General features: G+C 36.6%; 1 long non-coding RNA gene across 1 annotated transcript in view; it reads left to right on the top strand.

Moving 5' to 3' along the window:
* The window catches only part of LOC106889156, a 33757-nt gene extending 22213 nt beyond the window's left edge, over positions 1-11544 (top strand). The window contains exons 4-6 of the long non-coding RNA XR_001412263.1: positions 1362-1544; positions 6177-6268; positions 10240-11544. This is a non-coding gene — a long non-coding RNA (uncharacterized LOC106889156). The remainder of the gene's footprint in view (positions 1-1361; positions 1545-6176; positions 6269-10239) is intronic.
* Positions 11545-12015: the final 471 nt, after the last annotated feature.

Consider the following 12015-nt stretch of genomic DNA (forward strand, 5'->3'; position numbering starts at 1 on the left):
CCAAAATGTCAGTATTGTGTGTTTGGACCAGCCAGTAAAGAAGTAGACTTCTTCAAGGGTCTCTTTTAGGAGCTAACTTTTGCAGTGCGAAAACAGTAAACCCAGTTTTGTCTTTCAGATAGTCTTCTGAAAGCCCTGTCTCCCACACAGTGTAGGAGCATCTGCTTTAGTTTCCTGTCCTTTCTCTTACCCTACCTTTGCTAATCACTGCTCCTGGGGAGCTGATAAGAGATTTGCACACTGATGTGTTAAACCAGCTTTGGTGAAGGGAGGCTTTTGCAACTTAAAAATGTCAGTCTTCATGAGGAATGGGATGAAATGGTATGAAATAGACAGTGGTTTCAATCCTAATCCAAGCTGCAGGTCTGTTCCCCATATTTTCATCCTCTTGTAAAGTGGATTTGTAAAGAAATATTCAGTACGCATCTCCACAGATGCATTTGCATGCCATAAATATCTCCCCTAACATACTTCTATACTTGGCATTTTAAGACATTAAACATTTTTTGAACATAGTGCAGTAAAGGATTTCCAAAAGGTAATTACAAATTCAAAGACTTCAGGTAGGACAGCAATTCCTGAGTACAAGCAACTCAATTCTCAGAGTTATTCCCTAGGTGAATGCACTGAGAAAGTGAAGGGAACTGTTAGAAGGGCAGGAGTCTCGGGGTAGAAGTGGAAGGTGCAAGCAGAAAATGAGAGAAAATGGAAGATGTTTTTCTCTCTGAAAAATAAGAATCTGTGAATCTTGGATGTTGCCTAGCACAGCCAACTAAAACTCAGGCAAGGGACAAGGGATATAGTGTGGATCTTAACAGTGCTTATATACAAACTACCCCCAAAGGCCCTGGGACTATCAGTTGCTGCAAAATGGGGGGACAATGGAGACTTAAAAGGATGACCTGGGGCAGGTCTCAGACCTGAGAGACCCGAGCAGAAAGGCAGATCTTAACACAGGGCATTTCCTTCCTGGGGCAACAGATTTTGCACTCTGTACAGCTTTAGCATCACGCCTACATGAAGTCAAAGCCTTCAAACTGAACCTGGCTTCTGGCTTGTTTGTTTCTTTTTAAGCAATGGTCAAATCGACGCTGGTAATATATGCATCATTTTCCAGAGTATTAAAGCAGGCAAGAAATTATTAGCATTTATGTAAATATCTGGGTCATAATCATACTCTCATAAGGGTTAAAAACTAAAAACATCAACATGAATCACCCCTGTCTCTTAGGAAATGGAGCAGGGGTTAAATACTTCATGTTGTGAGTGCCCTCCAGCTTCGTGTTCCACTTTAGCATAGTGGAGTTGGCAAAATGAGCCAAAATTCGTTATTACTCTGATAACCTGAGAACCTCTTCCAGATGGTGGGATGCACCCAGAAAGAGATGACCTGTTGGATAACCCGTGCCCAAACCTGACCTAGGTGAAAAATTAGGAATAGCAGATATTTGTAACGGTGACCCAGTAGTGATGGACTCCCCATGAGGAATAACTGTGCTGACGGAGGAAGTTTCTCCCCAGTCTCAGGATTTTTGCCTTAAAGGGTAAGGATTTACATTCCTTTTTTTTTTTTAAAAGAAAAACATACCACTTTAGAATTTTTCTATATGTTGAATGTACAGAAGAAGTTCAACACTAGGGTTCCTCTAGAACACGAAAATGTGTTTGTTGTGTTCATTCTTTCTTGGGGGGGTAAGGAGATGTGGTTTCACAAGAATTATGGCTGCTCCCATTGCCCACAAACGCATATTTATGTTGTCTATGCAGAGTTTTAGTTCAATTCTTACTAATTATTTGGCTTAGTGACTTGTTCAAGTTCATTTTACATTTAAAAACAATATATTTATCTCTGAACCCTTCTGGTTTTGCTTGTTTCTAAATTAAATGAGTAGTAAGATTTTCATCAATAGGGAGCCATGACATTTTAGCCATTAGGATTTTTAAAGTATTTTGGATGCCAATCAAAGCACACTTTTGGGCTATAAAATAATCTAATATTGTAAGTGCACTTCATATTCAACTATTTGCTGTTACTTAGACATCTGTCATGCATTGAGCAGCTGTTTCTATTGGGATGGACACAATGACTTCTATATATTTTCCATGAATGCAATGAATTTAAAATCAAGGAATATATATTAGCATTCAAGTTTCTGAAGTACATCATTCTGCTTTTTGTCAAAATACACGTTGGCATACCAGTGTATTTCTCAGTGGCCTACTTTAACGTAATCTCTGAAATTTCTTAACTGTCTTTGAAGATCTATCCAACTGACACTTTTATGTACTTCCGATTTTGACATTTGCCTTTCAGCCATATTCATATATTTTAATTAAAGTATAGTCAGCATCAATATTTATGTGAATACCAAGGTGACACAATATTAGTCTTCTAATACAGCTTTCCAGTCGTTCCCATTCCTTGTTATCAGAATCTCAGCCAGCTTCTTATCCTCTCACAACTGATCTTTTTACAGCAAGGTTTTTAAGGTGTGACAATAATGGCATAGTACAGAGAGCAAGATTTTTTGTAACAACTGGTTGTTTAATTGGTAGTTGAATGGAAAGCATTTTCACTGCTTAGGTACTGTAAGGTTTGTCTATCACATCAGAAAGAAGTCTATCTCTGCACACCGCCACGGACCAGAGTCCAAGGATTGTGAGACTTTTTCAGCCTCTTCTAATGCATTATATAATGACAACATGAGAAAAAGTTGAAAATCCTGAATTAGACAGAAAAATGTTATCTAGGTCTACTGTTCTTGTGCTCCAGGTCTCTTTCTCAGCATTTCTACTCTCTCTGTACCCCAGAAATATTTTCTGTAACATTTTAATATTTTTAGCACCCTCATTAATATAATTTTGAGTAAAAACCAGTTATTTTGTAAATATTTGTGAACTGTAGACAAGCATTCAGCTCATTCCAGCATTTGTGCATTCAGCTGGCAGAATGAGCTAAGTGTTACAATAGTGCAAGAAATAATTCACTTAAAGAATGCAAGGTATACGCTGCAGAGGTTTACATACATCAGCAGAATACTGCTTATGCCTCTCCTATCAACAAGTTATTTCCACCACATGGAAATTGGTTGTTATAACTAGTTCTTTGTGAGAATCTGGAAAAGGGACGATAAAACTGATTTTGTCAAGGACAAAAGGAGAGTAAAAGGCAACACAGGAGTAAATAATAATATATTTAGGCACATAGTTTAAAAGATTTGAATGATCCCGATCCAAGCATAGGACAGTTAAGGGTGATAAATGTAATAATGCTGAAAAATAAATATGAGAACTCATTTAAGCTTTTTACTAAAACCACAAAGGGCTGACTTACCATAAGCTATAAAAGATGTGATTAAATCATCAACCTTTATGAATAATTACCTGTTGTGGTTTCTGAGATGCTTCTTTTTCTTCCAATACTCTTAATTATGTACAACTCCAAGAATTGATACCTGTAAGCAAATTCCAGTCTCAGACTGACAAAAAAAATAAAAATACATTTTTAAAAAGTCATTTCTTACTACAGTAATGAGAAATTCTATTCACCTCAGTGGTTCTAATCATTGGTGTATAGGTTGTAAGATCTGTCTCTAAAATTATACTGTGCTAAATATAAGAGCACAGAAAACAGCTAAATAAATGGGTTGCGTCAAGTCAGTTCAATCAGGTTCTGTGGAGTGTAGTTCTGTGTACCAATAAATGATTTTTATTAATTCCATTAAAGTAGCACACCACCTCCAAATATTTATAGAGATCAAGTGGACTCACTTCAGGATGAGCCCTTCATACATACTAGACATGCCATTTCCTGAAATGTAAACAATTGGCATCTGCTGAGCCATAATCCCTAAATCAGAAACACAAATGCTTGGATTATCAAAAAAAAAAAGGAAAGTACTCATTCTTTGTTTGATCTCCCAATGCATATTTTTTCACTTTCAGTGTTACATGCATGACTAGCGTTATTTATCCAGGACTGGAAATGCAGTGGCTATTTGCCATAGTGACCACAAAGGACAAATTTATGATCAAATTCAAGCCAATCCCAACCCTCACTGAAGCTCACTAACTTCAGGAGATTTGAAATCAAGCCTTTGATTCAATGCTACACCTACAACGCAGTACAAAGCAACCAAGATTCAATAATCTTAAGAATCAGAGAAATAAAAGGATATTTATTTTACCCCTTTAAAAGAGTAGGTGGATTTGATAGGAGAAAAATGAGGAAATATAGAAGGTAAACATATGTGTACTGTCATTGAAATCTATATGTTTTTTATATACATAAAGTATTAGCAGTTTGAAATTAAGCCTTTGATTCAATGCTACACCTACAATGCAGTACAAAGCAACTGAGATTCAATAATCTTAAGAATCAGAGAAATAAAACGATATTTTTTTACCCCTTTAAAAGAGTAGGTGGATTTGATAGGAGAAAAATGAGGAAATATAGAAGGTAAACATATGTGTACTGTCATTGAAATCTATATGTTTTTTATATACATAAAGTATTAGCATTCCACTGCACCAGAAATGAAGTTTTTAATAACTTTTAGGTATTCTAGCACAGACCTGGAACTGGTGTCTGTCGGATGTGCAGTGCATATATATGGAACACAGAATGCAGATATAATCTGCATACAGAATAATCCATTGTACAAACTAAAGCTATAACAATGAGCAAACTGCTTCAAGTCTAATGCTGAGAGAGTGAAATTTGAAATTCTATTTCAGAGTAGTTTATTTTTGGAGAGGTTTTTTTCTTGAATACAGAGTTAGTAAAGAGAACTGGGAAGTTGGAGAAGGGTGAGGGCAATACTGTCTCAGTTGCAGGTGTTGGTGCTCGGGACCTGGGGCACAAGTAGTGACCTTGGAAGTCCTGCCCATTCTGTTTTGTGCTCTGTTTTTTAGGCCATATGGATCCCAGTAGAACAATTCATAATCAAGCATTTGCTGGGGTTTCAGGGCTTCCAGTCTTCCTATTCCCAAGCCACGCTCCAATCACTGCTCCCAGTCTCATCCCAGGGGCTCTAAAAGTTGTTGGAGCTCCTCCAGTTCCATAGCAGGAGGACAAGGAGCCAAGCCCTCCAGGTCAACCTGCCTGGTGAGGGAGTTTCCTGCAGCCACTGCTCCTTAAAGTAATGTGTTGGTAACTGCAAACTGGAGCTGGCAGTGACCTCTCTGAGCCAGCAACTCTTTGGAGCCTGAGGTGTTCACCAGGCATTGCCTTTGGCAAGATGACAGGGTAACAGTCACATTTCCACTGGTTTCTGCCTAGCTTTACACATGTTCGTCACAGACACTCAGTGTCTACTCAATTAATATTACTTTTTTTACTCCAGAAATCTATTTGGCTGGGAAGTAACTCTAAGTAAATTTCTAGGAAGACTGGGATTGTCGGCATATAAAAGACTGATCCTTTGAAACTGCTGCAAAACAATAAAAATTAAAATACTTCAGTACCCCTAAGTGCTATTTTAATTGTTTTAATAAGTCGCTTTTGTGCTATATTTGTGCTTCACCTTCTATTAAATTTCTGGACACATTAGATTTCGTTATACTCTGTAAGAAGAATGGAAGTTTTTAAAATTTGTTGTTAGGTTACATATAAAATTTCAGGTCTCTGTATTAGAATTTCCATACCACTTCAAAATAATTACTTCTTTTCTGTGCAAATATGCAGGTTTCAATTTCATTCTTACCCTGCCATAAGAAATCCAAAATTCTAGTCAGTGTAAAAAATGAACCCTGAGTCAATATTCACCTCTTCCCCTTTTCAAAATAGAGTGTAATTTTACCAGGCATCAATTTAACCCCAGGGTAAAGGAAAGTAGTTTTTGCCGTGCTAAATAACAAGCTGTGTAAATTTCAGCTGTTGGGGATCTATTCTGTGCCTCCAACAGGACAAAAAGCTATTTCCAGTGGTTATCACTTTCAGTGTCCATAATTTAAAATAACCCACATACGAATATGATTCAGGGGAAATCTAGTTTTTCTGCACCCTTACTCTTACCAAAAAGGTCTTGGTAAACAATACAAAATCATATTATATTATGGCCCTCCCTTGATACTAGAATTGACATAGTACAGTGCATTTGTGTTTATAGTTTATACAATAGTGCATTCGACCTTGATTTTATTATTCTACTGTCATATAATTCATGCCTTTCCAGATTTTGTTGCGTTGAGTTCCTCGCTTATTCACCTGGAGCAAGGCAAGAAAAATAAGAACCTGAACCTCTTTAATCGTAGCCGTGAAACGAAGGTAGGAGTTGAAGATGCTGTTCCTCCTGTGGGAGCCTGTACAGGCACATATCCATATGGCATCCACTGCACTGTAACAGGCAAGCAGGACACAAAATCACCTTTGATTTTTGATCTGAGAGAGTCTCTGTGCCAGTAACAATACCGGAAAGAGCATCCCCAACCTTAGGTTAGGTTAGTCCCTGTTGTAGAATGGTATTACTACTTCTTGCATGGAAAAGAGGAGTCTTTCTAGTTTCTCCAAAAGCAAAATGCAGACAATGGCAACTAGCATTAGTAGGATCTGTTCAGGATTTTTCACCTTTTTGTTGTTGTTTGTATTTTCACTTGTGAATGTTAAAGCCATATTTTTGGTCAAAAAACCTCCAAAGAATGTTCTTAGAACCACAAATGTACCAGGGAATTTTTAGTCATTTTTATTTTAAAGTAGCCAAGCTTACTTCATCATTGTTGAGCAGTTCAACTACCTGTATCCCTAAGATACACCTGCATCCTACTGTGATGAGTACCTCAAGGTTAAGAAATACCCTGTAGGAATTAAAACACTTGTCTTTTTTTCAAAATGGGTCAGTCATTATGGACTGCTTCATTGCCTATGAAAAACTAAGGAAATTTGCATGAAATCAAAGTAAAAATTTGCATGAAATAAAAGTAAATACAAGGATCTAAGCTTGACAAGCAAGCATGAAGGGATATTTGGAGAACTGAGTCTGAAGCAACTTGCTTGACATCTAACTTCAAACAAAAATTTATTGTAGAAAATTCGTGCTACCAGGAAATCTATCCAGCTACTAGATTCCTACAGGATACATATATAGCTCATGTCTGAAGAGAAGAGGTTGAGGTACTTAATTCCTCGAGAAAATTGTGTGATTTTTCAATTAAAAAAAAAAAAAAAAGAGAGAGAGAGAAGAAAAGAAAGCAGAAGGAAAAAAAAAGGAAAAAGAAGAAAAACCTTAACGTTACAATCCATTGGTAAAATTAAATTGGTTTTCTTGGGTTTGGCTTATTGGTAAAATATTTGGGAGTACACAAAAATGTTTCATAAGGACGAGTTCTCCTGTCATGTAAAATCCCTGTCTTTTCTTCAAGGGCCTGGCACGAAAACTGAGTTTTCTACCTGAATTCTATTTTTCTGACTAAAAGCCAGAATGCCCTGAAAAATTAAGCTGCCACTAGCCAATGCTGTCAAAAAAATACCATATCTCAACTGTTCATGCTTGTTTAATTAGACTTCACTCTTTCTTCCTTCTCCTTTTGAATGGTATTTGTGCATTTGTTATTCTCCAGGCTTGTTTTTCCACAGTCCCTTGAAAACAAACCATAAAATCAATGATGCTGAAGTTTATGTAGGCTTAATATTAGGCGAAAAAAATGGAAGTGCCTAGTCCTGCTGTCGGTGGGATGAATTTGTGTAGCACTTCTAAGCAGGGTAGTCTCATTCTGAGAAGAGGAAGAGCCATATGGCTCCATTTTATGGGCGGCTTGTTTTGTAATAGCTCAGAACAAAACATTTGTGATCCTTAACCAGATTCAGATTGCTTATATAGGTGGGCAAAACAGCCATGCACAGTGCTGCGGAGTTCCAGTCTTTTCCATGTGCTGCCCTGTTGGGAAAGCATGCCGAGGCTTGCAGTTTATCAAGAAAGAGGAGAAACGTTGCCTCTGAGGAATCTATAGATTCATCAGGAGGTTCTCATGGATTGCGCGGTCTTTGAGGTCAGCCTGCGGTGTTCAGTTCATACCCATAGCCTTCAGTGCCTCCAATAAGAATGCCTTTGAAGGCATCCCCAGGCAGAACAGGACAGCGTATGGTGATGTGCCACACTGCTATTTCAGATATGTAGCTGCTAGAAAAGGTTGTAAATTCACATTTCGGTCACCAGATGTGCTACCCATATGAGCATCCATATAAATACTAAATCTCTGAAAGGATCTTAAATTGCTTGCTTTGTCTTTGCCCCTTCCTTTTGATGCTGAGCTGTTTGCATGAATTGAAAGTGAGAGAATAGTTAATACAGTCTCTAGTTCCATTGTAAACCCTTCCTGATTGATGACTTGCCTCCTCTCGGGACCCAGCATTATAGCACAAACCAATTGGTGTAACTTGCAGCTAAAACTATTTCTTGGGGTTGTGCTTCTTTTCTAGGGAAATGTGTTTTTCATTAATACTAACATTCAGACTCAGGAAAAAATGTTCCTAAGGAAGTATGTTATACACAGAACTTTAAGCTATTGCTCTTGTTGATTATAGCAATCTATTTTTCTACAGAGAATCATGTGAATTGTTACCTGTCATTGCATCCCCATGTTCATCTCTTTATACTTGTGGGCGTGATACAAACCACTTAAAAAAAATTCACTGCCCAGACTCGGCGGTTTCCTCTGTTACACCAACATATTTTTCCTGTTGTATCTTTTGATTCGATAAGTGCTAATACACAGATTCTTACCTAGCGCTTTTAAAATGCTTGCTGATCTACAGAGACAACAAAAGTAAACAACAGTTAACAAATTGCTCTGATAGATAGTGCGGTCCCTCAGGAGGCATTCATAACACCGACACCAGCGCTGAGATATTCTCTCTCAGGAGCACCATTAACAGTCATTTTATCACCGAGTGTGTATGTAATTCTGTAACATCAGTCCCAATGCTGGAGACAGTTTTCCCAGTCAGAGGTTAGCTATAAGGTAAAAGCACTTCACTATTGAAAAGAAGGTGGAAACCAGCCTAAAGTGTTAAATTTCCAGTTTAGAGTCCCACTAATTTTTCTTTTTTTTTTTTTTTTTTGTGGTTGGACTCAATGATCTCAAAGGTCCCTTCCAACCATGAAGATTCTGTGATTCTGTAATGCAGACAGCAGATAGCAGAACCAAGCTGTGAGCAGAGTGACTTCTTAAAAATCAGATACAAAGGGACAGCTTGTGTCTTATTTTTCATTTTGATTAATAGTTTATTTTTGGTTTAGTCTGTTTTAATCCCAAATTAGCCAGAAAAATAATAATTTAGAGAAGGACACAGTGTCACTATTTATAATAAGTTGGATATGAAATTTGAGTGGGATGCTATTTTAATTCCTGTAAGGCTAAATTGGTAAATAGTATTCAAAAACTGGTACAGAATTATTTATTCACAATATTTATGAAACTTTTACTGGAAAGCCATGTGCCACTATGGTTTGTTGAAAAGGATGTTGAAAATCAAAAAACTGTACAGAAGAGAGTTCTAACATTAAAAAAAAAATTAGACAAAATACACCAACAGAGAGACACAATAGAAATTCTATTAATGCAGTTAAGACTGAGAAGTAGCTTGACTACAGCCTTCAGATACCTACAGGCAAAAAGGATTTCTGTTGATTAAGAGCTCTTTAATTTAAGAGGAAGGAATGTATAATTAGCTGGAGCCAGGAATTCCATTCTGTCCCCTCTCTGTCCCCAAATTAACAACGGGAGCTTTTAACTATCGTAGCAATCTGTGTCCTTCTGAAAGACAGAGAAATTTTGGGGATCATACAGGAGGTTAGACTAGACAATAATTTCTTCTGCCCTTAATATCTATTTCTGAATTTAGGAATCTGTAAATCGGCAAAGATTAATAAGGTTAAAAGAATCTGGCCCTTAGTCATATATATTTTATCATTTAATTACATTTCCATTTGAGGTTTATAATTCAGTTCTCTTCTGATTTCATCGCTGAAATTTTTCTACATATTCCAGAAATGGAGTCTTTCTTATTTTAATTAAACTTTGGACCAAATAGAAGCTCTTCAGCTTGAGACTCTGAATTGTTATGAGGAAAATTTAAGTAAACATCATTTAAGCTTTGTTACAAGTGAGCACAGCAGTGATACAGTATAAAAAGTGTTAATGTCTGTTATAGCCCTTGAGCTATACAAATGTGTGGTTCTGTTTTGATCATGCTTGATATACCATGTCTTGACTAGGTCTTATTCCATTCTGTTTCTACAGGTTAGTGAGACTTTAATCAAGAAAAAAATAAAATATCTAATGAACAGCAATTTGAAACACAGCATTTGGAAAGGTCAAAATGGTACATTACATCCTTATTATCCAAAAGAACAGATGAGTTTAATATCCTGGCAGCATTTTCCTGTGAAGAAGATATTAAACAAGAATTGAAAATGGCACAAGGTTCCCTCTTCCTTCCTTATGACAAAGATTGTAACAAGGTGATGAAACTCTACAGAATAAATCTTTCTGCTTTAATGTTCAGGCTGTGGATCCTGCCTAGATTTCAAAAGCTAACCAAAGAGCCAATACCCACGGTCTTTGTTTCAGGTCCTCTACAACACATTTTCCTGCTTACATTACTCAGTTTCCATTAATATTTTCTAGTCTTAAAGGTGGGAGGAGATGTTAACAGAAGGGACACGGTGCAATGAGTTTTGGCAAGTGCTCATGGTGTTGAAGTGCAAAAAAATAATGCACTGCATCAGCACTGCTTACAATGCAGATTTTTCAGCTTTTCTTTGAATAGACCTAAGAACAGAGATAATGTATTCCAACACACAAAGCATTGCACGTGTCCTGCTTTGGAGAGTCCCTGAAGGTATGGAACTGTTTGAAGGCAAAGGAATTTGTAGTGTATCCCTTCAGTTGTTAACCATTTGATTACTATAAGGAACTGTCACAATTTGCTTCCGTAAATCACTGGCTGCGGGAAGACTCTTCTTTTTACTTTATAGCTCTAAGGAGAGAAAATAACCTACTGGAACTTGATGTTGTATTTTAACACTAAAATACACCAGCAGGGTCCTCATGTTTAAATCTTATTATGACAATTGAACAAATGCTATGCTTAAAAAATCAAAAAATGAGTATATGGTTGCACTTTTATTAGTTGCTTGTATTCATTCCACATGAGATACGAGAATTCTGCTATTGTGTAAGAATGTAACGAGTTATATATTAAAGGTGTTCATAATTATTAAAGAAAACACTTTATATTATTCCAAAAGATATCTGTCTTGAAGTATTGCTGGCTGAAGTAGATGTACACAGATTTGCACAAGCTCAAAAGCAGAAATCATATCGAACCACTTTTTTCCACACCATCTAGGGAATAGATTTGAAAAAAAATTCTCCATGGTACATTACAGACAACATGAGAAGAGACACTCTGCTTTGGTCAAGAGAGATAAAACAAACATATCCAAAATATGTTTTCAATGTCTCCAGTGAATATATATCTATATATATGTGTGTGTGTATATATATCCTTGGTTTTTTTTCTTTTCCTTCGGTGATTTTATTTTCCACTGGAGATTGTAAATGCATTTTTCATCCTTTGTTTTGCAACTATAAAGTAGGATAGCTTTTTCAATGCATTAGAAATGTGCAACCTATTTTGAAACTTCAAAGGTTTTGCAAAACTACAGACAAAAATCCCTAATGGGCGTTCATTTCATAAATGCCTAAAGAAATTAATATTTTCCATGTGTCTAGAAAAAAATCCACTAGATACAAGTTTCTATCAAGTTCCTTGTGTGATTTAGCTAATAGTCCTTGAAACTGACAGGACTACAAATAGCTCTTTTTTGCTTCCCAGACAGATATATGTGCCTGCGAGTATGCAGCCTACAGAAACTAATAAACAAAACTATTTTTTCAGTTCCTGCTTATTATTCACAATAGAAATCCGTGAATTTTTAAAATTTGAATTACTAAGAACTCTGACCGTATATACTTTTGCTATGAAAAAATAAAATATATGCTGTTGTATCC

This window comes from Calidris pugnax, unplaced genomic scaffold (genome assembly GCF_001431845.1).
Source record: "Calidris pugnax isolate Ruff unplaced genomic scaffold, ASM143184v1 scaffold105, whole genome shotgun sequence".
NCBI classification, from domain to species: domain Eukaryota; kingdom Metazoa; phylum Chordata; class Aves; order Charadriiformes; family Scolopacidae; genus Calidris; species Calidris pugnax.